The following is a 27,426-nucleotide window of genomic DNA, read 5'->3' on the forward strand; positions in this document are numbered from 1 at the left end:
CCTGACCAGAGAGTATGGGACCCCTGCTCCCTGAGTTAGAGCACATGGCTAATACGCATCGCAGCATGATGGTTGGAAAAAGCATGACCTTTCGTTCCGCCTGCAGCAGGTCTGGGCTCAGTAAGTGGCGAGAGGGCTAAGAGAGGTTTAAAGGCAGCACTTTGGGCAGCCCCGGTCCTCGAAAACAGGAAAGACTCAAGGTCACACGGATAAATTGCGAACCGATTACAGAAGCCTTGCGTCAGTTGCGTGAGAGGAGGAGCCTGCTGCGCCTGCGCAGCTAGCATCCTGCCGCACGTCTAAGGCGCATGTGCGCAGGGCGTGGTGGAAACCGAGGTACTACAGCACTCATTGGATGCTTCAGCGCACGTGAGTTCGGCTCAGATTGTATCCCGGGGCGAGCGCGGGCGCGTGCACCATCCGCTAGGGTGGTCATTTTCCGCACTCTAATTTTTTGAGTAACGGCGCCATCTTATCCTGGGCGTTTGTTCGTTGAAAATCTGTGGCTCAGAGCAGATTTGTTGGTCTGCTCCGTCTGTTGTTCGTCTTTTGGTTACCTGTTGGCCGTCATTTGAACTACACCTGGATGTGCAGATCTCAAATTCATGCCGTTTACCACGGGGATCTCTGGTTTTGAGCTACTAACGCAGCCTTTCGTTCAGAGAATTGGGTTGAATTGAGCTAATTATCGTTCAGACCCTCAAAATAAAAAAATACTTGATCTTAGGTTCTTTGCCTGCGCCCCCGTCCCGCCCTCCCCTCGCCGCCTCTGCTGTGCTAGGCCTCACTGAAGCTCCTCAATCCCGTCTCAAACCTGCTGGTTTCCAGGAACAGAAACTGTGGGCTCTGTAACGAGATGTCAGTGGCCACTGCACCGTGATCAGTTTCAGTTTTGCAAAGAGGTAGGAGTCTGATGAAACAAACAGGTACTGGAGTGCCTACCATGTGTCAAACACTGTTTTAAGTGGTGGAAATATAGTGAAAGCAAAACGTGAATTCACTAATGAGTTGACAGTGTCCTTGATTTTGAAGATGAAGCAACTTGGCTTTTAAGTCCTATTTCGAAGGAGGTGCTTTCCTCTTAGGCTATCACAGTTGTGTGAGGAATTGTGAAGGAAATGTCGGGGGAAGTTTGGGAGAGAAAGAAGATAACTAAAGAGTGTACATTGTGAGGAGGATGGAAGTGGGAGTGAGAAACAGAAAAGGCAAACATAACATTGGTCATAACAGACGAAACATTGTAATAAAAGTCACACTCTTATCTAAGTCTTAACTATTATTTTTTAATTGTTACTAGTCTGCTTAATACTCTCATTTCTTTGTTTTTTTTAATTCCCTGAGAGGTAGACTTTTGACCCCTGTTGGTAGGGATTTGTATTCTAAAACAATATACTGATGGAAAAGAGTGTAGATGATGTGGAAAATGCTGGGGTTTGGAGCCAACGCCCAAGAGAGAGTTATTGAGATGTTTTCGGTGCATAAAGGTTTATCAAAGCACAGGGACAGGACTCGTGGGCAGAAAGAGCTGCACTGGTGTTGTGAAGGGTGACTGATGATATATTTGGGAGTTGGGGAAAGCAAAGACCAGGGAAGTTTCCAAAAGGATTTTTGTGTGCTAAAGATTCACAGGATCCTGGAGGCCCAGCTATCGTCAAGCTAAGATTGCTTTTCTCTCTAGTAAAGCATTAACATTAAGACAGTTGGGAGTTCCTGGAGGAATGTCATATTCTGTCTGTTGCAAATACTTGCCGGTGAGCTGCGGGTTAGAAGGAAACTTAATTTTATCTACATTTCTTTCTGGTTTTGTTCCCCACATCAGTAGAGGGGAAGGAGGAATGGTATTAAACATTGAAACAAAGTAGTAATTGATAACTTTGCATCTTTGTGTTGTGTATGTCGGGGAGGGAAGCGTTCAAGTGCAATAATTGGAGTAACTATAGTCTCCTCTCTTCCTTTTATCAACTGGTTCTCTTAAGAGTTTGTTGTTGTTGTTGTTGTTGTTGTTGTTGCATATTTCTAAAGTCCACAAAGTATTAATCAAAAGAATCCTGGAATCAAATGGTGTTATCTTTAGAGTGTCTGAGACCAATGTTACTGTGGATGATTGAGGTTCCTGGTGGTTTCCCCAAGAGCCTGGCAAATATTTTCCATGACCACAAGGGGGATGTGGTAAGCTCTAGATACTCAAAGCTAGAGCCTGAGAATGGGGCTGTATTGTATTTGCCAGTGTGAAGGACAGGTTTCTGGACTGCTTGCAAATTAACACGGCCTATAGCCTGAAGGCTTGAAGAAATGAGCTTGAGTCTAAAAAGAAATAGGATGCAAATGAATAAGAATGGACAGTTAGATCCACAGCCAGGTGATATAATTCTTCACCATACAGCACAGTACTGTATTTCATTTCTCTGCTGTCATCTCAGTGTCACACAGGAAAGTGAAAGGAGCCAGTACACGAGTTGCATGTGGGTAAATGTTTCCCAGACAGAACAGGCAGCTGTCCCAATACCTGTGCATACTATATTTTAAATTATATTCTAATTAGTATGATTAAAGGTTTTTTTTGGGGGGGGGCATATTTGAAGATTGAAAACTAGTTTCAATTGTTAAGTATTTAACTCCCAGCAGTTAATAGGAATTGTTATTAGATAGTAATCACTAATACTTGTTAACTGTTTACTTAAATGCCACATATTGTCCTAAATGCTTTATATACATTCATTGTCTAATGAAGGCTTACCACAGTGGTTTTAAGTAGAATACTATCAATATTCCCATTTTGCATGTGGAAACTAGGGTTTAGAATGGTTGATGTGTTATATGGCTCACATAACAACTGATTGGTAAAGTCAGAATTTGAAGCTAGATTATCTGACTCCAGAACCTATGTTGCTTCCCACTAGGCCCTGCTGCCGAAATGGGCCTCATCTTTTACCTCCACATACATGCAGAAGTTCAATTTTATAATATCAGCCTAATCCAGTATTAACAACAGTTATTTCAGTCAGTGGAATAAAAGAGTTCGAAATATTTTTTAAAAATTTTGTGTAGTTAAGATTGCAGAACAAACTGTAAAGTATAATCTATAATAGAACTCATAGAATCAAGTTTATATTTTTAAAGCAAAATGTCTTTAAATTGGTGACTCAGATGATGTTTTATTCACTTTTCCCGAAGACGAATATCCTGCTGTGGCACCTTCCATCTTCATGAAATAAAAATGTGGCATACTTTTGTCACTTTTGTTCTCCTTGTCACTTTTGTCAGTTTTGGAACTTTTTTTTCACTTTTGTTCTCCTTGGAATTTTTCATGTACCTGTAGCAGGTCTCAGGAGCCAGTTTGCACTTCTCCATGCTGGCATTAGCTACACTATATTGGAGCATATTACATGGTGTCACTCCATTCAAGTTTGATTCAACAGAACTTGCCCCAGTGAAGCGTAGGAAGTATTATGTCAGGTGATGTCTCTGTGCCCACAGGTGACAATTACTAGGTTTCATTTTATATTGAAAGCCTGGGTAACCCACCAACCTGCCCTCCTTCCAAAAAGAGAAAAGAAAAATAGAGGATGACCCTGAAAGAAGAGTAAGCCAGGAATAAATGAAAATAAAATGTCACTCTGTTTAGATAGGACATTTGCATTCCATTGATACTGCAGTCTCATTGCACAGGGTAAAAATCAGCCTCACTCTGGATTTTCATTCAGGTTTGGAAAACAATTGGCTCTTGGATAGGTCCAGAACCAATGTTTTGAAGCACCTATTTGGGGAGGGAAGAAGGTCACCAGAAGCAGAGATTTGCTTTTCATGAAGATCCATTTAATAGTTAATTTTTATTTTTTTTTTCAACATTTATTTATTTTTGGGACAGAGAGAGACAGAGCATGAACGGGGGAGGGGCAGAGAGAGAGGGAGACACAGAATCGGAAACAGGCTCCAGGCTCTGAGCCATCAGCCCAGAGCCTGACGCGGGGCTCGAACTCATGGACCGCGAGATCGTGACCTGGCTGAAGTCAGACGCTTAACCGACTGCGCCACCCAGGCGCCCCTAATAGTTAATTTCTAAAGGTAAAGGAGGCCTTTCTGAATTTTCTAGCTTAAAGGGCTTTAATTTTAATTAATCTTCATTAGCATGGTATAGTGAAAGGAACCTTGAGCTAGAAGTTGAATCTGAACTTGGGTTGTAGAAACACGGAAAGGAACTTAAGATACCTTTTAAAGTCTAACCTTTCATTTAATAGATGAGGAAGATAAAGAACAACTGTGTTGCCCAAGGTTACACAGACAGTGTTAGCTTCTGCTCCATAGCCTCCCTTTTTACTTGGTATGGTTTTTAGAAATCACCCACATGATTTCAAATTAAATGTTCAATCAGTACAGAACCTTTTTCAAAATCTTACAGACAACTCTGGCTTATATATTCTTTGTCTTATCTTGTCCTCATTCCTGAAAGTACTGAGTTAGGGAGATTATGTCCACTATTTTTTCAGTTTCCCTGGATTACAGGCTCTCTATGTGAGGGGCTATTGGTTTCTAAGTTTCCCCACTGCTGCTCCCCAGCCATCAGGAGAGGACGTGCCCAGGTTTCCTTAGGTGATGAAGATTTAATTGAAGGCTAGTTGGGGAAATACAGGCATTGTTCAGTATCCATAAAGCTAGAGTTTTGGAAGAACAAGGAGGGTGACTACTCTTTCTTAGGCCACAGGAAGACCTGGCCTATAGCAACCAGTTATTGGTCCTCCCTCAGAAATGGGCTTTTGGGGGACGTCTGGGTGGCTAAGTCGTTTGAGCATCTGACTCTTGATGTTAGCTCAGGTCATGATCTCACAGTTGTGGGATCGAGCTCCATGTGGGGCTCTGCATTGACAGCCTGGAGCCTGCTTGGGATTCCCTCTGTCTCTCTCTCTCTCTCTCTCTCTCTCTCTCTTTCTGCCCCTCCCAGCTCATGCTCATGCCCATGCAAGCTCCCCCCCCCCCCTTTCTCTCTCTCTCTCTCTCTCTCTCCAAAATAAACATTTAACAAAAACCCACTCTTCTCTTAAAAAAAAAAAAGAAAGAAAGAAAGAAATGGGCTTCTGACATTCCCATTTGTACTGATTCGGCCCTTTTTGTGGCTCAGCTTCTTGATGCCTGCTTCTCTAATTCTTCTATTGTTCTAGTTCCCAAACATCAGTAGGAAGCTCTAAGCATCCCACTCCTAGAGATTCTAGTCCTGTAGGTCTGAGGTGGGTCAAGGAATCTGTGTGTTTAAGTTTCACAGGGAATTCTGATGGGGGTGGGGTGGGGCTTAAGGACCCACATCTTACTTAGAAATACCCCCAAGCACCCTGGTGTCCTCTGGTCTCCAAACTTTTTTGTTACACATTCCTATTAGAAAAATATTTGAGCACACACCTCCATTATGTGTATATTTATGTATTTATATACACTTACATATATCTAGTACTATTATTAAACATATTTCAAATTCAAAATAAAAGTAAGAAAAAAATAAATGTAAACATATTTGAATATTTTCTTCCTGTACCCCAGTGTATTCCTGGGGCTGCTTACACCATCCTGGCTACCTTCCTACGTGGCTTGAACTAGTCATCCACAGGGAGTTCTGTTATTGTGTAAAGGCACAGAAAAGTGCCAAGTTATCTCAAGGGTCACTGGGTCAGTTTGTAGACCTTTGGTTTAGGTGCCAATTCCTTGTTTTATTTAACTAGCACTTGAGGGTGGGGTGGGGGTGGTGACTATGTATGTGACATGATGTGAAGCAAGCTGGTTTGCCTGGGAAGAGCCCTGTGACCCATTCTTTAGGGGAAAGGGGAATCTGTGAGCATGATAGTTGCTGGGGAGTTCATGAACACCTGTCTTCCACCATAGAATGACAAACTGCTAGTGAGCGTGGCAAAGTACAAAGGCAACTCTACAGAGGCTGCGATTCAGGCCACCATGTATGTGTGTTCGCCCCAGCTTTGTGTGGCTTCCCAGAAGGAAGTTTGGTCTGCCTTGGGCTGTTGTATATGTATATGTTGTGTATGTGTGGATGGTGCTTGCCCACTTCTCTCTCATTCCATTTAGAGCATGACTCCCTGGCTTGAGCTTGGGAGGTAGCTCTCAGGATTACAGGCAGTCAACAGAATGCCAGGACCCAGAGCCCTGGAGAACAGCACCTGTGTTTGATGGTCAAATCTATAGGTAGCTTAATGAGAAGTAGTAAATGAGTCTGAACTCAAATGAAGTTCTTCCCTGTACATGTACTCTGCTCTTGGATATACTCCCAGTGGCCAAAGAGACTTTACCTTAATTAATGCATTTGTGGTTCTTTGATACTGTTCTCTTACCCTAGGACATCATTTTGTTTTTGTTTTTTTAACTTTTTAAAAAATATTTATTTATTTTGAGAGAGAAAAAGAGAGTGTGAGCGAGGGAGGGGCAGAGAGAGAGAGAGAGGGAGAGAGAATCCCAAGCAAGCTCCACACCATCAGCACAGAGCCCGATGCTGGGCTTGATTCCACGAACAGCAAGATCATGACCTGGGCCAAAATCAAGAGTCAGATGCTCAACTGACTGAGCCACCCAGGTGCTCCAGTTTTTGTTCTTTTGTTTTTTTTCCTAAAGTTTATTTATGTACTTGGGCAGGCAGGAGGGGGGGTGGTGGGTGGAGAGACAGAGACAGAGAGAAAGAAAGAGAATCCCAAGCAAGCTCTTTGCTGTCATTGCAGAGGACCCAACATGGGGCTTAATCTCACGAACTGTGAGATCATGACCTGATCCAAAGGAAATCAAGAGTCAGATGCTTAACCAACTGAGCCACCCAGGCGATCCAGGGCACCATTTTGTGTGAAGAGCATCATTTAACTGAGTTAGAGTAACTGCATTTCAATGAGCAGATAAAGTGTTATTAAGAACTGGACACATTTCAGTGCATCCAGTACACTGAAATACCAGACACATTTCAAAAATCAAGTGACTTAATAATTAGTTATTAAAGTTGGAAATGGGTTCCTCACATTCCTTTGTCCAAGTAATTTTCTTACCCTTCCTTGGAGACTTTTTACATTTTCAGCTTTCTTCCATTGCCTCAGGTATTTGAGTGCTGGTCTTCTATACTGTCGAAGGCCAGGAAGGGTAGAACACTGTTTAGAGAGTTCTGCAGAGGAGAGACAGAGGGTGTACTTCTTGCATTCAGGGACGTTAACAATCATGTATATATCTCTATAGGTATATTTATAGGCATATTTGAAAATACTTTATTATGAATGTCATTGTTTTTCTCTTCATTTTATACTATTGAAAATCTCTAGGCTGGAAACATCCTTTTTTCCATCACTTTGCCTTTTCCCTGTCATCGTGTGTGCTTACCATTTTCATATTCTGCTTTTTGTGTTTATCTTGTCTAAAGAGATCTGCTTCTCAACCTGGTCCCATGTACTTGTCTTTTTTTTTTTTTTTTTTTTTGCATTTATTTATTTTTGATAGAGACAGAGACAGAGCACAATGAGGGAGGGGCAGAGAGAGAAGGAGACACAGAATCTGAAGCAGGCTCCAGGGTCCGATCTGTCAGCACGGAGCTTGATGCCGGGCTCGAACTCACAAACTGCGAGATCATGACCTAAACCAAAGTCAGACACTTAACTGACTGAGCCACCGAGGTGCCCCTATACTTGTCATTTTTGATGACTGTCTGTATAATCTGATTCTTTCTTGAGATTCACAGAATCCTCTGTGCTCCCACTTTTTAGCAGGATATGGGGAGAGATTTGCTGCATTTCTAAAATATCTTTGAAAACAAGCTGCATTTCATAACCAACGCCAACATTTACTCTTCCTCATGTTGAAGGTACGTGCAGGAAGCCACTGGGCACACCAACGTGTTGAATTCTCTTCTCTGAAGTCCATGTCTGTGGTTCTGGCTGGACTACTTGATGAGAAATCTCAGCAAGAGATCTCACACACCAAACTGGGGGAAATTAAGCTGACAAACTGCTTGATATTTCCAAAGAGTCATTTAAGTTCTGTCTATTACTGCAGTGCTCAAAATGGAGACATAGTTCAGTGCTGTGATTAAAGTGACTTTCACTGTTAGCCTCTTTGTTCTTGTAAGATATAGTGGTGAGCTATGGCCAGTTCATCATGTGGGAGTGTAATGGTTAGCTAAAGCTATTTTTCTCCAAAGGGCCAGGTTTTTTTTGTTTTTTGTGTTTTTTTTTTTTAGTTTTTCTTCAAAACTTCAGCTTTAGCAGGAAGGGGCCATAAATTCTGTGACATAGCTGCCTCCTTATCTGTCTTGGGAGTTATAGACTGCACACATAAGACAATTCATGTACCTCTGCATAATGAGGTAAGTTTTATAAATCATAAATCTTCACTTAACATGCAGCTGGTGTTGGATGCCAGGTTTAGAAAAACTGATGTAGTTGCCAAGTTCATGAATGTCATAAATCATTCATGCGAAGGTGGCCCAGAATCATGCTGTCCTCTGAGGGAGAGCAATTTCAAGGTGGTTGTTAAACACAAAAATGTGAGTCTCGATGATTGTTTTTCAAAATCAAATGCACTTTTTATTTGAAGGGTAAAAGCAGATTTTTTTCTTTTTTTAGTTGAAGTCAATTTTTTAAGATCCCCCCGTCACTCTCAAACAATGTGTCAATAATATCTTTTCTCCCCTGATTCCTGAATTCTATCAGAAATACATTGCAAAATATATAACCTGTACATTTGCAATTCAGATCTTTAATGTGCTGAAAATGAGCTTCAGATGTTTCAATAAATCTTCAGGCACATTATTAGGAAAAAAACTCTCCCAAGTTTTGAGGGGTGTTTTCTTCTTGTGCCATATTTCAAATGAAGCTACCATGGATTGCAGGCAAGCGTAGCCCTCTTTGACACTGTCTTTATCGTGAAGGACAAAGGTGGGGAAGGAGTAGTGCCTAAAGAGAAGTGGCCTAAAAGTGACCCCCAAGACAGAAAGCTTGAAGCTGTGCAGTATGATGGGCCCCTCTAAGTTCCCAGGCTTTATCCAGACTCCTGGAATATGGATATTAAGATAAAGTGTTTTCTGTAAAAGTTGCTCGTGTGGTAGATGAAGAAGGCTATGAGGTTAGAGATTAATGAGGAAGGAAAACATGCTAGTAATTTTGGTGACATGTCCTCAGAGAGACAAATGAAGTTTGGTCTCAGGCTGTTAGGTTCTCTAAGGGTAGTTAAGTGTCCATATCCCTTTGTGTAGTATCCAGCATAGGGCCATATACCAGATGACACATGACTTCGTGTATCTCAGAAGTCCTTTTGGGGTGAATATGTTAATAGCTGCTCCTCCTGTGTCCATCATGTGGGTAGCCTACCCTTGGTTAAAGATTGTAGGATCCATTTCTAGGTAGAACATCTTTTTCACTGAATGCGGTTGAATTTTGTTCTTTGTTATGATAATCCCACTTAGCTCTGTGAGTCCCAACTCACAGGCCTAGAATATAGGTCCTAACCTACTAGTGAATTTGCAAAATCACTTATGTGATCTTTATAACTTCATTAGTCTTGTGAAAATACTGGGGAGCTCATTCTTCCGAGTTCTTTTTCATCCCTTCTCACCGGTCCCCAATGCAAGTTCCCGATTTCTTTATTCCTCCATGCCTTGTGTGTACTACCCAGAGTGCTCTTCTTTTCCTTACCAAAATGTTGAGCTCCTACTCCTCCTGTAAAACCCACTTAAATCTCAGCTTCTCTGTATAGCCCTCTCTGGCTTCCTGAAGCGTAGGTTGTCACTTGATCCTGCTAGATTTACCCAGCTCTGCTGTGACACACACAAGGGACGGCATGTCCATCCTTCCATTAGACTGTGAGCATCTCAAGGATGAGAACAGAGTAATCTTAATCTAGGTATTGCTGGTGCTCTCCATATCTGATACAAAGTGGAAACTCAGTGACTAAATCTCATATTTTTTTTATTACCCGAGCACTAACATACAGCCTTGGGAGAACACAAAGCTTTTTTAAGTTACATTTCATCATGATTTATGGATGCTAGGACTAACTCATAAAGCATTTACTTGAGTCCCCTATAGGAATGCCTAAGGGTAGAGAGTGACAGAGGCAAGGAGAAACTTCCTGCATTCTCAACATGCCATGGGATTTTCTGTAGATTCTGGGCAGATCAAGTCCTGTTCTTTATTCCTGCATAATACATCTAGGACTTTTATGTCTTTTGTCTTTTCTTCGCAATCATTCTAATCTAGGTGTCATCCCTTCACACTTGAACTGCAACGTTTATAGCAGGTATGACTCTCAGTTTATAAATTCCTGTGTGGGGGAAGTATCACATTTATTTATAATCTTAAATAAAGATACACTCCAGTTTTATGCTCCTATCCCACCTTAATGGTGGGAAGTTTAACCTCACCTATTTCTCATCTTCAGGTTTGAATTGTGGTTCCAGGGTCTTATATTTTGCCATCAGACTAGAGAGGGTTCTGAGTTGCTGGTTATTCCTGACACATCTGTTGTCCCATCATTTGGACCTTCCCTTCAGGTCCAGGGAATGAGTGTCTGCTCTTCATCATTGACTCACAGGATCCTTGTAAGGCTGTGAATCCTGCTGTCTAGACTCCTGTCTCCCAGTTGCTTCATGTGGCCCATCTTCTCAAGGGTCATGTTCCCTCCTCAGGTGCTTCCAGGGAGCAAGACTTAGGGTCTTAGGTCCCTTCCAGGTCCTACAAACTCATCTTCATCTGCAACCCAGGAGAATCTTTTTCTAATCTGCTTGGAGCACTTCCCTGCATCATGCTGCTCTGAGGCCAGTTTCTTCAAGCTCTTGCTTCTATCTTACTCTTTTACAGGAATCTTAATGGTTTTATAAATCCCAAACCCATATCACTGCAACCAAAACTTTCATCTCTTTTTCTTTAATTTCAATGGGAGGTTAAGGGAAATGTCTGTCATCCAGTTCTTTTAGCAATAGAAGAAAAACTAAAAGTTATCAAATTCTGCCATATGCTGATCTGAAACTGGCTTCCTTGCCTTTTTTCCCCCTCTTCTCCATTCAAATTATTTTGCACATTCCAATCACCAGAGTTGTTCTAAAACTTCTGCCCCAAAACTCTAGTGGTGTCTCGTTATCTCCAGAATAAAAGCAAAGCTCCAAGCACTTTATTCTACCGTTAGGGCTTCTCATGATTTTCTTCACCTTTCAGATCTGACTTCCCATTACTACTCTGTCAGAAACCCCTGGTCTAACCCTGTCCCTCTATCCCCGTGCCTCCCATCCCTCCTTCAACACATACATGCTTTCCCACCTCCTCACCACACCTGACTTTGATGTCAGACCCAGATCAAGTGCCAGCTCCTTCAGAGAGCTTGGGGATTATCAAGTGATCTAGTTCCATAGTGATTCTACAGCCATCTAGTTTTCCATAAAGCCTCGTTTTTTCCCTCTATATCCATTTGGTACTTGAGGTTATGGTGCATGTTTCTGCCTTCCTCATCTAGATTTATGAGCCTCTTAAGTATAGAGACCTCTACTTTCCTGTATCCTGAGCCACCATGAAGCTCTTCGTAGTGTAGAGTGCTTACTAAATGCTGATTAGTGACGATGATGGCAAGGACATGGGACCCTTACTGAGCATACCAAACCCTGCCATATAGTGAGAAGCAGGAAAAGGAAGGGAAATGGTGGGGGTAGGGGGAGCAGGCTTCACTACTACCATGGAAACATGAATGTTTGATTGCTTTGTACCATGAAGGAGTAGCCTCCATGTCCTGCCTCTAGCACAAGAAACATGCACCCTAGCAGTGATGAACAAATTCCAGTATTAGAGTGAACAGGCCAGAGCTCCTCTGGGTGATGGGCACACTGGTTTTGCTCTCTTTTGGCTTTACTATAGGCTGCCTTGCCTGGCCCTCCACAATAGGGTTCTCTGTTGTGAGTGCAAACTAGCCAAACTCTCTTGAACAAACCAACCTCCCTGACACCTGCTCAGAGTAATTCTCCGCCCACCAAGCTGTGGTTAATAAACATGAATGGCTGCCATCCGCTTCACTTTGGCTAATGCTGTCAGGGTGTCTTCACACAGATAGGCCGATGAACCTGGCAGCTCCAACTCCTACTCTGGGGACAGAGAAATGAAGCCAAGAACCCTTCTGCCTCAGCCTTTGGGGCTCCATGGGTATTTCACTTGCTCCCTGACACCAGTCTCCTGTGATCCCATGTAAGCCCTTTCTGGCCTCCATTCATGTTGATCCAGAGGTAGGGAACGGGCAGACAGGATTCCAGCAGCATCTGGGTGGTTGGACTAGATAACCTTTAAAGTTCCTTCCAGTCCTTCGAATCTTTTATCCTATAATTTTCACCTGCTTTGTTCTGAATCAACACTGAAAATCCCCAGCTTCCTGCTGATCTCTTCAGTCTCCTTACTTGGCCCCTTTCCCGCTGCTTCATAGAAAGACCCAGTCTAGCCACACAGGCCTTCTTTCAGTTCCTTGAATGTGTAGCTTCTGCCTTCCCATTTGCCCTTTCTTCTCCTAGGTCCCTCTTCTCCCCACCAGCCATCTGTCTAACCCTACTCAGCTTCCAGGACCCATTTGAAATGTCACTGGTGTAGGCAAGCTTCTCAAACCCCCACTAGATTAGGTTCCTAATGCTCAGGCCAGTCCCATGTATTATCTTACACAGCACCTCATACACTTTTATTCATTCATTAACCTACTTTTTAGTAAATAGTTGTTTAGTGTTTATTTTCTCTGGCATTTTGAAAGCTCCATGTCTGTGCAGGGAATGTGTCTTTTCTGTTCAAAATTGTATTACCAGAACCTAGCTCAATGTCTAACATCTAGTAGCTGTTCAGTAAATCATTTGTTGACTGGCGGATTCTGCTTCCCATCTCAATCATGCATTTCCCCTGCTGTTCATGTATTTGTTTTCTGTTATTTATACATATTGATACATTTATGCATGTGTGTTTAATGTTAGCTGTCTTAAGTTTTACTTCCCTGGAAGGCAGAGAATTCATGTATACGATTTTGTATGTGGGTGTATGTGTATGTATCTCATCCACTGTGGACTCTAGGGGAAAATTGAGAAGATAAATGTTGTCATGGAAGAGGGTGTGAAGCTGTCATCATATCTTCTGACCTTTGTGTTATCCCTGAGGATGGGCAGGATGTGGGGCAGAACTGTGACAACACAGGAAATTTTAGGACACTGTTAAAAGTAGTTTCCCTCAGGGGTGCCTGGCTGCCTCAGTCGGTAGAGCATGATCTCAGAGTCATGAGTTCAAGCCCCACTTTGGGTGTAGAGCTTACTTAAAAAAAAGAAGAAGAAGTAGAAGTAGTCTCCCTCAAAACTGTGGTACATACTGTGGAGTGACAGAAAGGAATAGGGGATGCTTGGGAAATTAAGAAGAAATGGAGAAGTAGGCAGAACTCGAGTCCATAGGCCTCCTTTTCCACAAAGACATTAAGAGTGCTGTTAAGTCAAAGAGAATTATTAGTTCTGACAATAGCTCCTCTTGTTATGACCCCTTTGGTGGTGTTTTTATTACTTTTTTTTTTTTTTTGAGAGCGAGGGGGAGAGAGAGAGAGCACAGTACAAGTGCAGGAGGGGAGAGAGAGAGAGAGGGAGAAAGAATCCCAAGCAGGCTCTGTGCTGCCAATGTGGGGCTCGATCTCAGGAACCATGGGATCATGACCTGATCCTAAATCAAGAGACAGACACTTAAAACAGAGCCTCCCAGGCACACTTATTATCTTTATAGTAAAGGTAAGGTTGAGGGTGAGGGAAAGGTGGAGGAACAGCTTTTACAATTGTAATTGGAACAATGACAAGTAGGATTCATAAGGTGTAATCATAAAAGAAACTTTGTTTTTGGTTCCCACTGTTACTTTAAAACTGCTCTCCATTGATGGTCCTAATTCCGCTTCTGAACAAATGCTTTTCTTGCAGGTAATCAGGAAGCCCTATAGTGACTATGCAGTAAAACATGATCTAGTTACGTACTTAACATGTTCAGCCCAGGTACTGTCAGTGTTTGCAGATTTCTTCAAGATTAAGCTATTTGTGCTCCCCAATCTGGGGCTTGATGACAGTGAAGAGAGGAAGTATGGTCCTTGTTGCTTCCCTGAAATTTCTGAACCATTCAGGACTACAGCAAGAAAGTAAGAGATGGCAAGAAATTTTGTACTTATTTCATGTTGTTGAAGCTGGCTTTTTTTTTAAAGCCACGAGGGGCCAAAGTTGTTTTTTTTAATATGAAATTTATTGTCAAATTGGTTTCCATACAACACCCAGTGCTCATCCCAACAGGTGTAGGAGGGGCCAGAGTTTAATTTTTTTTTTTCAACGTTTATTTATTTTTGGGACAGAGAGAGACAGAGCATGAGCGGGGGAGGGGCAGAGAGAGAGGGAGACACAGAATCGGAAACAGGCTCCAGGCTCCGAGCCATCAGCCCAGAGCCTGACGCGGGGCTCGAACTCCCGGACCGCGAGATCGTGACCTGGCTGAAGTCGGACGCTTAACCGACTGCGCCACCCAGGCGCCCCTGGGGCCAGAGTTTAAATCAGGCATTTTCTTGGGGTACTCTTGTGGGTTCTTCAGAGATCTGAAGTCCCCTCCACACATATGCACATACATGCTTGACCTGGACAAGTATGCGACACTGCTTTTTTTTTCCACACTGTCCTCTCTCAGTTGCTTTCTTCCTCTATAGCCCCTAATAATTCAACATTCCATTTCCAGTTTTTCCATGAGAAACAGGTTCTTTGCTCACTCAAGCTCTGTGACTATGGGCAGATCCCAGCATGACAAAGCAGCCGCCAGCCCATATAGTGGTCCCTGTATTTCTTGGGCTGGAGTCAGAAATTAGTCCATTCTGCCCCTCTAATTGACAAAGACACATAGCAAGCTCTCTGAGGGGTCCCCTTGAGGCCCTTCTCATTAGGCTTGTGGTGAAATGCAGGTACCCCTCTTTCTTTGGAGAGGAGTACCCATAGGACACCAAAATTTCTCACCAAATACATCTTTTTCAAAAACTTTCTTTTGGGGTGCCTGGGTAGCTCAGTTGGTTAAGCGTCTGACTCGATTTCAGCTCAGGTCATGATCTCATGATTCGTGAGATCAAGCCCCACGTTGGGCTGTGTGCTGACAGTGAGGAGCCTGCTTAGGATTCTCTCTCCACCTCTCTTTCTCTAACCCCTCCCTTATTAACAAACTTGCTCTTTCGTGATTGCACGCTCTCTCTAAATAAACAAACATTAAAAAAAAAAAAAACCACTTTCTCTTAATATCCAACAACTTTTTTTACCCTTGACTTGGGTGAAGGTTTTAGAGTTTTGTAACTGCCTTTCAACTGTTTTCTATGAAAATTTATAGAATTTGCCAGAATCTTTGCTGGCACTTCACTTTGCTATGACATGGATACTGCAGAGTAGAGTCTCTGTTGAAACTTGTAAATACATAATACCATGTAGGGATATCAAGAACCAAGTGCATAATTTCTTTCTTTCTTCCCCCTTCTCTCTCTCTCTTTCTTTCTTTCTTTCTTTCTTTCTTTCTTTCTTTCTTTCTTTCTTTCTTTCTTTCTTTTTCTTTCTTTCTTTCTGATAGGCTCCACACTCAATGTGGAACCCAATGGAGGGCTTGAACTCACAACCTTAAGATCAAGACCTGAACTGAAATCAAAAGCTGGATGCTCAACAGACTGGGCCACCCAGGTGCCCCAAGAACCAAGTAATTAATTTTTGAGTAATGGTAGGTAATATCGTTTTCTCTTTCTGTCTTCTGTTAAGGAAGCTTAATTGTCCTTATCTGTAAGATGGACTCCCATAAGGGCACCTGGGTGGCTCAGTCAGTTAGGCATCCAACTCTTGATTTTGGCTCAGGTTATGATCCCAGTGTCATGGGATCAAGACCTCTCTCAGGCTCTGTGCTGAGCATGGAGCCTGCTTGGGATTCATTCTCTCTCTCTCTCTCTCTCTCTCTCTCTCTCTCTCTCTCTCTCTGTCTCCTTGTCCTCCCACCCCTGCGCCTCTCCCCGACTCATGCTCATTCTCTCAAAATAAATAAATAAAACTTAAAAAAATAATAAAATAAAATGGACCCCTATCTTTTCCTTACCTCACAGTAAGATAGATAAACTAGAAGTTGTGAGGATAAAAGATGACTCTGGATAGATCACAGGCCCCGGGGAATAGTTAAATAATCTGCAGAAGCAGCATTTTTCATACACAAGTAGAGATGAAGGGCTTGATGGAAAGAAGAAAAGAAAATGCCCAATTTCATCAGTGTTTTTGTCAACTCCATCCTAACCCCTCCCACCCACCCCCCCTTGGTTTGGAGCTGTCTTCTTGTTAGATGCAGGTCCCTGTTATAGCCCCAAAGCAATGCTTCTCAGAGCAGAGGCAGCTCCTATTAGATCAATATTCCTTGGCTCTGTGTTTTCCAGCTGTGTTTGTTGTCTGTGTCTGTGGGTTTAAGTTTGGAAGGGTAGATGTCATCACTTTTGATAAAATGGCTGAATATCTGTATTCTATCATGATGAAAAGACATCTTGGTCTCCTGGTTCAGAGCCAGAGCCTGTCTTGCAAGGAATTCAAAGGCTGCACCCCGAGCTGCTGGCAAGCCAGCAGATGGAGTCGCAGACCTTTTCTGTGTGCCTCTGTGTCCACCTGGGCTGGTATGCCCAGTGATGCTGGATCCACTGGGACAGTGAAATGAATACAAATGATTGCACCCTATTGCCATAACTATTTGTCTGCAGAGGAATTTAGTAAAATATAATACTGGGAAAGTTGTTTTCATGTGCCTCTCTGGAATTACTGCAGAAGCAGTTGTAAGGAGTGAGTGCTTGTATGCTTGAGACAACTGTAGGGCATAAGTGAAGGAAAGATGTAGAAATGTCAGAATCAAGTCCTGGGCAGTGGGGGAATATGGCACAGTCCTCTCATCCTGGAAAACCTTGGGGAAGATAAAGGAATACAACCAGTAGTTCTTGGAAGGAAAGAGAAGCCTTCAAAGGAGAGTTTCAACAACGAAACTGAATTCCTGTCTGCCTGACTTACTCATCTCTGAGTGAACTGCCAGCACCTGAGTCCCTCTTATTAAAATCTGTAGATTGCTAAAGAAATTTACTTTGGGGCCAGTAGTAGCATTTAAGCTTCCCTGAGATTACTTCTTCTATTTTCTAGGAACCCACCACACAGCTGTGTGTGTGATAGCTCTTAATAAATACAAGAGGCATGAATGGCATTCTCATTGAGAACTCTTTTCTGCCCCTATAGGGCTCCATCTGTGAAATGGAGAGTCCTCCCCACCTCCTCCCAAATGAATGGAAAGGGGCTCCAAAATGGAGGGTGGCCAGTGGATGGATTCCTACTCTCAAGGGCAGGGCTGGTGATACTTCCTGCTGAATTCCTCTGTCTGAATAACCCAAATCCAGAAGTAGTGGTAGACTGGGGAACTAAGCAGGATAGCCTCAATAACCCAATGCCTAATCCTACCTAGAGGACTACCTAGGACTACCTAGGGAAGGGGGCATCCTACTTGGTCCTTTGCTCAATCCTTAGGTGAGGGGAGTCAGAAGTGCTTGGGTCCTGAGCTGCAGAGCAGGAGGCAATCTGTTCTTCATTGGGAATCCAGAGGTGTCTGGCAAGTTGGCCACAGGCCTCCCTGGAGCCCAGAGCTCTTTGAAGAGAAGAAAAGGTTCTAAGAACAAGGAAGCTTCTGCTCTTGATGAGAAAGTCTGAAGGGAAGAAAATGAGACTAACAAAGGCTGAAGAGAACTGTCTGTGACTGAAGAGAATGTTAATGGCTCTGCTTGGGAGCTTCAAAGACTAAGTTGGATAGGATGGCACACAGATGCCTCTGCTGTCACCTACAGAATACTTACCAAGGACTAAGGCTTGCAGACAATCACAGGACAGGAAACAGCACCTGCTGACAAAAGAAGCTGTTGGGAGATCCTAGGCCTGGCTCAGCCCGTCAAGATTTAACTTCTTTCTTCTGCGTCAGTCCATAGATAGGGTTCCAGAAGAACTTAGGTGCAAGGGAAATGGCTCTTCTGGAACAAATCTGGCCAACTCTTGTCTCTTTTCTCTGTTTACAGAATGGTAGCTGCTATGGATTGGATTGTATTCCCCTAAAATTCAGATGACTAAAACCCTAACCCCCAATGTGGTGGTATTTGGGGAAGGGCCTTTGAGAGGTTTTTAGGTTTAGATGGTGTTGTTTAGAGGTTATGAGGGTGGGGCTCTCATGATGAAATTAGTGCCCTTATAAGAGGAGACATCAGAGGGCTTGTTGTTTAACTCACCTCCCCAGGCCCCTTGTGAGCACACACCAAGACGGTGGACATGTGCAAACCAGGAAGAAAGCCCTTGTAAGAACTTAGCCACGCTGATACCCTGACCTCAGATTTCCAGCCTCCAGAACTATGAGAAAATAAATTGAAGCCACACACTCTATGGTAATTTGTGATGTCAGCCAGAGCTGACTAAGGGAGCCCTGGTGGATGCTGTCAGTACTCCTGCCGGAATGCATCTTTACCACATCAGAGTATCATGTCTCCAGCTGCTGTATTGGGTTCTAAGTAGCTCACAGATGCCCCCTTCTCAAGAAAATTGCTTGGTGGATGGGAGACCCTATCTGTACTTCCCTATCGCTTTCACCCCCTTCACCTCAAGGAAGGATCAATTCTTTGGTGTTATTTATGTTCTTGAGCTCCCCTGTGGGATCAGGCAGAAGCCAAACAAAGCTGCAACCACATTCTTCTTTCCTGCCATCTCCTGCTTTTTTCATTCTTTCTCCTAAGGGCACACCTCAATAAATCATATTACCTGAATCCTCTCTTGAGCTCTGCTTCTAGGGAACCAAACTTAAGACAGCACCTCTCCCAAGTGGTAGAGTATTGAGTAACCCAAATAACTTTGTGATTATAGTGATGATGATTAATGCCCAATGATTATGAACATTGGGAATAATACCCTCTATTCCTCTGTCCCAAAAGTATAGATGAGTAGAGGTCTGCTGAGAGAAGATGAGGATGTGTTCTAGCAATAGGTGGCTTCTTCAGCAGGCATCTGGCAGACAGTGGTGCCAGCAAGGATTTAAGTAGCCTTGTTAGCTCAGAACCACAGGCTGAGGTTCCACGGATTTAACCAATTATGGAACCATCTTGATTGCAAGAACCCTTAAGCCATGACTAGACAGCTAGTCAATTGTGCAGGTCTGTGCTCTGTTTGGGAGCTGGCCAGGCTTCACCTTCCCAGGGCAGGGTCCAGAGTCATCTGAAAGGAGAAGCTCAGCACCTGCCCAGGAACTGCCTGCTGTTGTGGGGGCTTTAGGTGCTCGGGTTCTGGTATGTTTCACTCAATCTGTTGGCTTCTTCTTGTTGCTATTTTGTGCTTGGGAGATTCTTTTTCACTCTTTTTTGGTAATCGTTCTCTTTGGTTTCCCTCTTTCTTCCTTCTGTACTCCCTGCTTTATTCTCCAAGTCCAGGCTTCATCATCAGAGTCTGCGAGATTTGGGACTGGCTCCCTCTTGCGAGAATAAGGGTGAATTCTTACATTCTTCCAAGGAAGCCGCTACAAAACAGTTACTTAACTGCTTCTGGTGACCCCTTAGAACATAACTTCCTTCACATTGACAGAGAGGATAGGAAGGGATGGAGTTGGCAAAGGAGCAGAGAACTCTCTGACATATCACTGAGTCCTGGTGTGCCACTGATATATCTTGACCCATCTACATTGATAGTGGCCAAAGGAAAATGTGAGAGCACAGTAAATCTTTCTCTCCAGATATTCCCACTGATTTAGGGACATGCCTCAAATACTGAGTTGACTCAGTATTTTTAGAATGAAAGTGGCTCCTCATTCTTGTTCTCAAGAGATCTGGGATCTTGTGTTTAGATATGGAGGTAAACGGGGGAAGTTTTGACAACTCTCATCCATTTCCATAACTTTTCTCCTAATATATTTTGTGAGAGGGAATAAAGCTGAGGTAGTTTAGGGACGCAATAACAGATGAGTGAAAGGCAGCTATCTGCCTCTTTCCCAAACATCTCCAGCAAAGAGTAGACTTGCTTCAGGAAGACTAAATCCATGAGTTTAAATGGTGCATCAAGGTGTAGACTACTTCCATCACTTAGCTTTGCTTACTCCTGCATAGCTTTACTCTTAGGCAGGTTCTCTACACGTGGCAGCCATATGGCCACCAGCAGCCCCAAAACAGTGCTATCCTTAGAACTCACCATTCTAGAGGGAGAAAGCATGTATCATTTCCCATAGCTCCTGCAAAAACACAGAAAAGACTATGATTAGTGTGGTCTGGGTCGTATATCCTTCTCTGAACCAGTTGCTGCAAAGTAATTTTTTTGGCTGCAAAGTAATTTAATGGGCTAGGTGTGGATTGTGTCCTTACCCCTGGAGTTGTAGGGAGCGTCTTGTCCCTCCAGAATAATGTGGTCTTAGAATAACTAGGGAATGTGAGAGACTGATTCCCTAAGGAAGTGATGCTTGGGAATCTGTGTCCATTACAGTGTGTATTGTCCATTCTCCTCTTAACTGTAGAGTACATCTAGCTCATTCAAATGAAATTTCTTACGAAACACAAATTATGGATTCAGCAGTCAGTTGTGAATAGCACTTGCTAGACTCAGGTGTGAAGAAAGGCAAGCTCAGATTGAAGAAAGGCTCCCATCAGTCTAGCTGGTTTGAGGAGCCTCTGACCACAGTATCCAGGGAATCAGCTGGGAGTGTCAGAAAACCACAAGGAAGAGGTAATCTTATCTTGAATCCAAGGGCTGTGCCAGGAGGAGCAGGCTGGAACATAGTGGCACTGAGTTATATCTGTGGAATGGATCCTCTGAGAATTGTAGGTCAAAGAAAAAGCTGGGAGAAAGAACCAAGAGCTGAAGCACATTCCTGTGTTAAGCAAGAGTTCCGCCCGTGACCAAGTCATGTTCCCATAATTTGCCAGATTATACACAGCTAATATTCTAGGATTTTCCCATCCTGTAATTAAAATTGTTTTGTTGTCTTTATTCTGAACAGCTGATAAAATGTATGACTTTCAAATAACTCAAGATGGAGGACAAGGCAGCTACGAGGTGGCAATGACTGGTGGGTGCTGGCTGGTCTCACGTTCAGAGTCTTCAGAAACAGGCAGTGTTTCCTTGAGAGTGGCTTTTAGACTTTTTGACATTTTAGTAAATTGTCACAATTATAGACAAATGTCAAAGAAAGGTTCCACAATTGGGGCTTTTTAAGGAACATTTTCTTGGATATGAATGGACTTTGGGAGATGTGTGCAGACTTACCCTTCCTCCCATCCTCCCTCCCACATCTTCATGCACTACTTTTGTGGCTGGTAGACAGGCAGACATCAGTGTATACTCCAGGGAAACATGTGGGCTCTCATACCAGGAGTTAGCATTCAGTGACCTGGCTGAGGCACAATGTGGAAATTAAAAGATAAAAACATGAGATATGTGATGGGGGCTGTAGTTTGGAATAAATGGGTTCAGGCCCTCTGCCCAGTCAGCCTAACATTTCTGGCAGCTGCTGCATTCAATAGACGACTCCATTAACATCTCCTTGTAGGGAGGGAGTGAGGGAGAGAGAGGGAGAGTTGAATGTGTATGTGTGTTGGGAGAAAAGTAAAAAGCTTGGAGCTTTCCTCCATGTCCCTTGGGGGAACTTGTGTGTTTCCCTTAGTCTGTGTGCCATCACAGGCTTTGACAACTGAGGTAGAGCTGTAAAGGGTAGTAATATGGGTAAGGTAGAGTGAGGGCTCAAACCACTTGTCTTCTCATCCCCACAGCATAAGCAGGATGAGAAGGAATCTATCCTTCTCTCTCACTGTAATGAAGAAATTGTAGGTCCTGGAATCCAGAGGATAAAAACAGGGATTTGGGGGTGTCCTCTGAGAGATTCTGTGACAAAGCTGGTAGTTGAGGAGAGGTGAGGGGAGGAAGAAAGTGAGTCTCAGGATTTAGAAGCTGGTTCCTGAGTGAGAAGAAACTGGTCCCCACTGTAGGAGGAGAGGAGGGACATATCTAAAGATGAAAACAAAGGAAGCAGACAGCCATCTTTTGCCTGAGGGCATTTGGGTTGACCACTCTGAAGGCTAGAGAAGGGTGCATGCCTCTTACTGTGGCTTATGAATGAGACTCAGAACCTATCAGATAGTCCTGCCTGGGACTTCCTGAGTCCCTGGTACACAGAACACAGAGGGTAGTAACAAGTAACCACGTTTCCACAGAGGGATTTTCAGTCTTAGCATTTTCCCACTCCAGCTTTTTAGCTGCTTGTCAGACCACATGAGGGCAGAATATTGAACCCAACCATATCACAGCTGCTGGAGATTTCCCCAGAGGAGAATGTGCTACAAGAGGGAACAAAGCAGCTCTGATCCAAGACTTTGCTTCTGGCATCCCTGAATGCCCTCACCAGCTTACCTCCTCTCAAAAGTCATTTCTGGAGCCAGAGCGAGGTATTTGGGGGTGCTGCACCCCCACAAATCCACAGAACTGAATGTGACCTGCCCAGAGACAAGGTCTCAGTCAGATCAAGGCCGTGCTTCTTGAATATGGGGGGGAGGCCACATTGGAGAGTACAGTCAACAGTTCCCTAGCTTAGAGGTCTAAAGTGCTGGGGTCAGGTCCTGATTCTACTTCATATAGCTGTGTGACCTTGGGCTATTATTTAGTTCTTTATTTTATTTTTTTAATGTTTATTTTATTTTTGAGACAGAGAGACAGAGTGCAAGTGAAGGAGGGGCAGAGAGAGAGGGAGACACAGAATCTGAAACAGTTCCAGGCTCTGTGCTGACAGTACAGAAACTGATGCGGGGCTCTAACTAATGGAATGTGAGATCATGACCTGAACCAGAGTTGGACGCTTAACTGACTGAGCCACCCAGGTGTCCCATTATTTGACATTATTTAAACTTGAGTGTTTTACCTCTAAAATGGGAATAATAACACCTTTATCAGAGGGCTATTATCAAAATCAGGTAATGTGCATAAAAGCACTTTGTAGGGGCACCTGGGTAGCTCAGTTGGTTAAGCCTCCTGACTCTTAATTTTGGCTCAGGTCATGATCTCAGGGTCTTGGGATCCAGCCCTACATTGGGATCCACACTGGGCGTGGAGCCTACTTGAGATTTTCAATCTCTCTCTCTCTGCCTCTCTCTCTCCCTCTCTCTCTCTCCCCCTCCCTCCCTCCCCCCTCTGCCCCCCTCTGCTCACACGTCCTCTCTCTCTCTCTCTTAAAAAAAAAAAGCCGTTTGTAAAAGGCTAAATTGGTAGAAAGAATTATTTCCCTATTCCTTCATTCTGCCTTCCAAATCCAAAGGCGTCTCCTTGGAATGTGTGAAAGCTGTTGGGTTCAAGTTAAACACTGGAAAGATATGTGTGTGGTGAGGGCAAGGAGAGATGAAGGGAGAGTAAAAGACACAGTGAAGTGGTGTCTCCTGTAGTCATGGAGGATGTGACATGAGCTTCTTACCCACACAGTAAGAGTGTGTAAACACCTCTTAAGTTTGTACCTTAAGTTTGTGGCAAAATAAGAAACATATATTTGATCATTGTCCTCAATTCCTGACAAAGAGCTCCTAAAACCCTTGTAATTTCCTGACTGATGGGGGTTATAGCAGCATTTTTTGTTTCCGACACAGTGCTCCTAAATTGCTTGGAATTTCCAGAGTGACAGGAGCCTCTTTTGTTCTAATGAGGCAACTCTTAGTGGGACTTTAGATAGTTTCAGGATGGGGCTAGCCACCAGAAGGACTAAGCCTCAGAGGCCTAGAACTTTCATCCGTACTCCACCCAACCTCTGAAGAGGGAGGAGGAGCTGGAGATTGAGTAATCTATCATGCCTATGTAATGAAACCTCTATTAAAGCTCCTAAATGAAAAGGTTCAGAGAGCTTCCAGTTCGGTGAATGCATCCTTGTATCAGGAGGATGATGGACCCCAAATCCATGGGGACAGAAGCTCCTATGCTCAGGACCCTTCTGGACCTCACCCTGTGTACCTCTTCATCTGTCTGTTCATTGTATCCTTTATAATGTCCTCTGTTAATAAACCAGTAAAGGTAAGTAAAGTGCTTTCCTTAGTTCTGTGAGCTGTTATAGCAAAGCATTGCATCTGGAGAGGGGGCTGTAGGAACCCCCAATTTGTAACTGGTTGGTCAGAAGTAGAGGTGGCCAGAGATTTGTGATTGGTATTTGAAGTGGGGGCAGTCTTATGAGACTGAGCCCTTGTGAGATCTGAGGCTAACTCCAGGTAGTATCAGAATTGAGTTAAGTTTAAGACAGTTGGCTGGTGTCCAGAGAGTTGGAGAATTGGTTGTTGGTATAAGGAAAAACACTCCTTTGATGTTGGAATGTTCTGTCGGTAGAAACAGATCTTGGTCATAGTACTCCAGCCGGGAAGCCACTGGCTTGAAATACCTGATGGTCTGATGCTTCTCTGGTAAAGAAGGGCAACCTGGGACACCAGAAGGTGGAAATCTTGGCATGCAGAGGGAGACACAGATTGTGGACCCCTTTGTTTGCTGTGACTCTTCAGGCCCAGCCATATATCCTGGTTCTATGATTTCACTCCCCTGTTAGTCATATAGCCCTATGTTCCATTCCTGCTTCTGCAAAGAAAGGATGAGACGACCCCCCCCCCCCCCTTCTCTTGTTTGCAACAAGCCTTACTAGGATGCCTCACTTCAGAGCTATGGCTGGAGGGCTTGGGCTGTCATCACAGGATACTTGGCTTCCTAAGATAAAAAGAGCACCTAACATTTACTGAGGGATTACTATGCACCAAGCACAGTGCTATATGCTCTTCAGGGCTTATCTCACTAATATAATCCTCCAAACAACCCCACTGAAGTTGGTTCTATTTTCCCCATTGTGTAGATAAGGAAACTGAAGCACAGCGAGGCTGCGTAGCTAGTAAATGGTAGAGCTAGTATTTGAATCCAGGCAGAGTGGCTTCAGAGCCACAGCTAGTAAGCAGATTTTGTAGGGCTTCTGAGGTAGGGCGGTAGGTGAAATTACTCTTCTAAGCCAGGGCCGTGAGCACGCGGGCAGTGTGCTCTACATATGTAGTCCAGAAGCATCTTTCGGGAGGCAAGCCAACCAATTTGATTTCAGAGTCTTCAGCTGTTTTGTGATGTTCCTTTAGGGGCTGCAAATGGGTGTGGCACGGAAAAGGCTCTACTGCCATGTAAGTCAATAAAGATGAGGTGCAGGGAGGGGGCATATGGCCCCCTTGAGATATTACAGGAAAGAAACACCTTTGCCTTTTGTTGAATCCGGAGTCTCCCAAAATTACCTGAGCAGAGAACTCAATTGTTTTCTTTGCAAGATGCCTACTAATACACAGTGGACCACGGTTCCAGGACTACTGGTTTGGAAAATGCTCTCCTCAACTTCCCCTCCACCCCACTATGACTAAGTGCCCTTCAAGTAACAGCAGCACTTAGGATGGCAGCTAAGATTTCTGCAAAGAGCAAAGTGCTCAGTGGCCAGTCTGTTCAGATGGCAACCACATGATGCTAATTAAGCAAGGTCAGGCAGTTGCTGACGTTCCTAGGCAGCATGGAGAAGCCATCCACCAGGGCTAGGTGGTTTATTTCTTGCTTACATTTTCCCTTGTAGTGACAAGTGACGCCCTCCGGCTCCCAAGCCTCCTCTTGTCTAGACCCTTTACATGTCAAATCCGGACTGTCAGAACAGCCGTCTGACCAGTCTCCCCGCCCAGCTGGCTCTCCCCTGAGGTCTATCCTGCACACCTGGCCAGATATGTCTTCTTTTTTTTTTTTTTTTTTCAACGTTTTTTATTTTTGGGACAGAGAGAGACAGAGCATGAACGGGGGAGGGGCAGAGAGAGAGGGAGACACAGAATCGGAAACAGGCTCCAGGCTCCGAGCCATCAGCCCAGAGCCTGACGTGGGGCTCGAACTCACGGACCGCGAGATTGTGACCTGGCTGAAGTCGGACGCTGAACCGACTGCGCCACCCAGGCGCCCCAGATATGTCTTCTTAAAACACTGCTTCGAGCTTGCCACTCTCCTGTCCCAAATGCTTAATTCAGTTTTCAAGACTGTCCTGCATGGTCCTGATCTACCTTCATTGCTCCTTCCTCATGTCCTACATTCTAGATGAAGCTGAATCATTCTAAAGCCCCTCTGTGCGCTGTATATAATGCAGCCAGTGCTTGAAAAGCGCCTGCCCACCTCCCCTGTTTCCCTCTGTCAGAATCTTGTGTTCTCATTCATTCATTTTTCCATTCAAGAAGTATTCATTTCTGCCTCCTGTATGCCAGGCCCTCTGCTGGGATAAGACACAGTACCTTGATCTTAAGGAGCTAATAAAAATAGATAAATACACACAGAGTGATGTGTGCTATGGTAGAGTGATGCTTAAGCTTTCATGGTGGGGCCGGGGAGGTGGGGGTGGGCACCTATCCCCCTGCCTGGGGCCCAGGGGGCAAGTCAAGGTAGGCTTCCTGGAGAAAGAGTGAAACTGTGAAAAGGTGTTAGTCATTTGAGGGCATGTGGTGTATGGCAGGAATTGGCCAAGGATGTGTTGGGTATCCAGATCTCTGCTGCAGGGCAAACCAGACTTGTTTGGTTTGAGATTCTCCCTGTCCTCAGGGAGAATCTCAGGCTGATCCTGTTGAGCTGAGGTAGACAGGTAAAGGGAAAGCACTTACACTCTTCATGGGAGTGGGAACTCAGACTGGGAGGAGGAAAGGAGGGCCGCGACTGATATACTCCCTGCATCCTGTAGGTTAGCGACCTCCTCCAGTTCCCAAGTCTCCTCTAAGAAATGAACTGCTACTGGAGTAGTTTGGTTGCCAGGGGCAACCCTGGAAGGCAGCCTCATTCCAAAGGCAGCCACTGAAGCCCCTTGCCCCGGGGCCTCATAGCCTGACTCTGGTAGACAATGGTGGGTAGCTCATCTCAGCCAGTCCCCTCTGGGAGGGGGTAGGCATCGGCCAATGTGTTCAGGTAGGTTGGAGCCAGGGTGTGGAAGATAGCCCTTCCAGCCACTCAGCAGGATCCTGAGACAAGACTCACAAAACAGTAGATGGCATTTTAATCCACACAAATACTTACTTAATATGAGTAACATAACCTGTTTCTGTGAGACATGGCCTAATTTACTTCAGGCCTCAGGCTTAATAACTTAGCATTGACAACTTGCAGATGTGATGGCATGTGTGTGTATGTCTGCAGTGCTAATGAGATTGTAGAAGTGGTGAATTTCTCTTGCTCAGTGTTCCTACTCTCTTGAGCTTGCCCACCAATAAGTCTCTCCTTTTCCTGAGCTGGGACTTGTGATCTGGGAAAATGGGGCCAATGGAGGGGAGAAGGCAGAGAGATTGTAGGCTCCTTTGAAGAGAGACAGAGTGAGAGCTCCTGGTGCAAATGACATGTAATTCAGTGTAGCA

General features: G+C 44.1%; 2 long non-coding RNA genes across 3 annotated transcripts in view; one reads left to right on the forward strand and one right to left on the reverse strand.

The window, feature by feature from the left end:
* The window catches only part of LOC111560872, a 90,915-nt gene that overhangs the window by 28,298 nt on the left and 35,191 nt on the right, over positions 1-27,426 (forward strand). Inside the window, exon 1 of one of the 2 annotated variants that reach the window (XR_006599399.1) lies at positions 83-369. The exons of the other annotated variant lie outside the window; for it this stretch is intronic. This is a non-coding gene — a long non-coding RNA (uncharacterized LOC111560872). Of the gene's footprint in view, positions 1-82; positions 370-27,426 lie in introns of those variants that run through there. 2 annotated transcript variants of the gene reach the window in all.
* LOC109500763 lies at positions 6,956-26,807 on the reverse strand. Its single transcript, XR_002743053.2, has 5 exons — positions 26,686-26,807; positions 20,222-20,261; positions 17,863-17,906; positions 16,092-16,219; positions 6,956-7,138 (listed from the first exon to the last, which is right to left on the reverse strand). It is a non-coding gene; the product is annotated as an uncharacterized LOC109500763 (long non-coding RNA).

Source organism: Felis catus, chromosome A1 (genome assembly GCF_018350175.1).
Source record: "Felis catus isolate Fca126 chromosome A1, F.catus_Fca126_mat1.0, whole genome shotgun sequence".
Lineage (NCBI taxonomy): Eukaryota > Metazoa > Chordata > Mammalia > Carnivora > Felidae > Felis > Felis catus.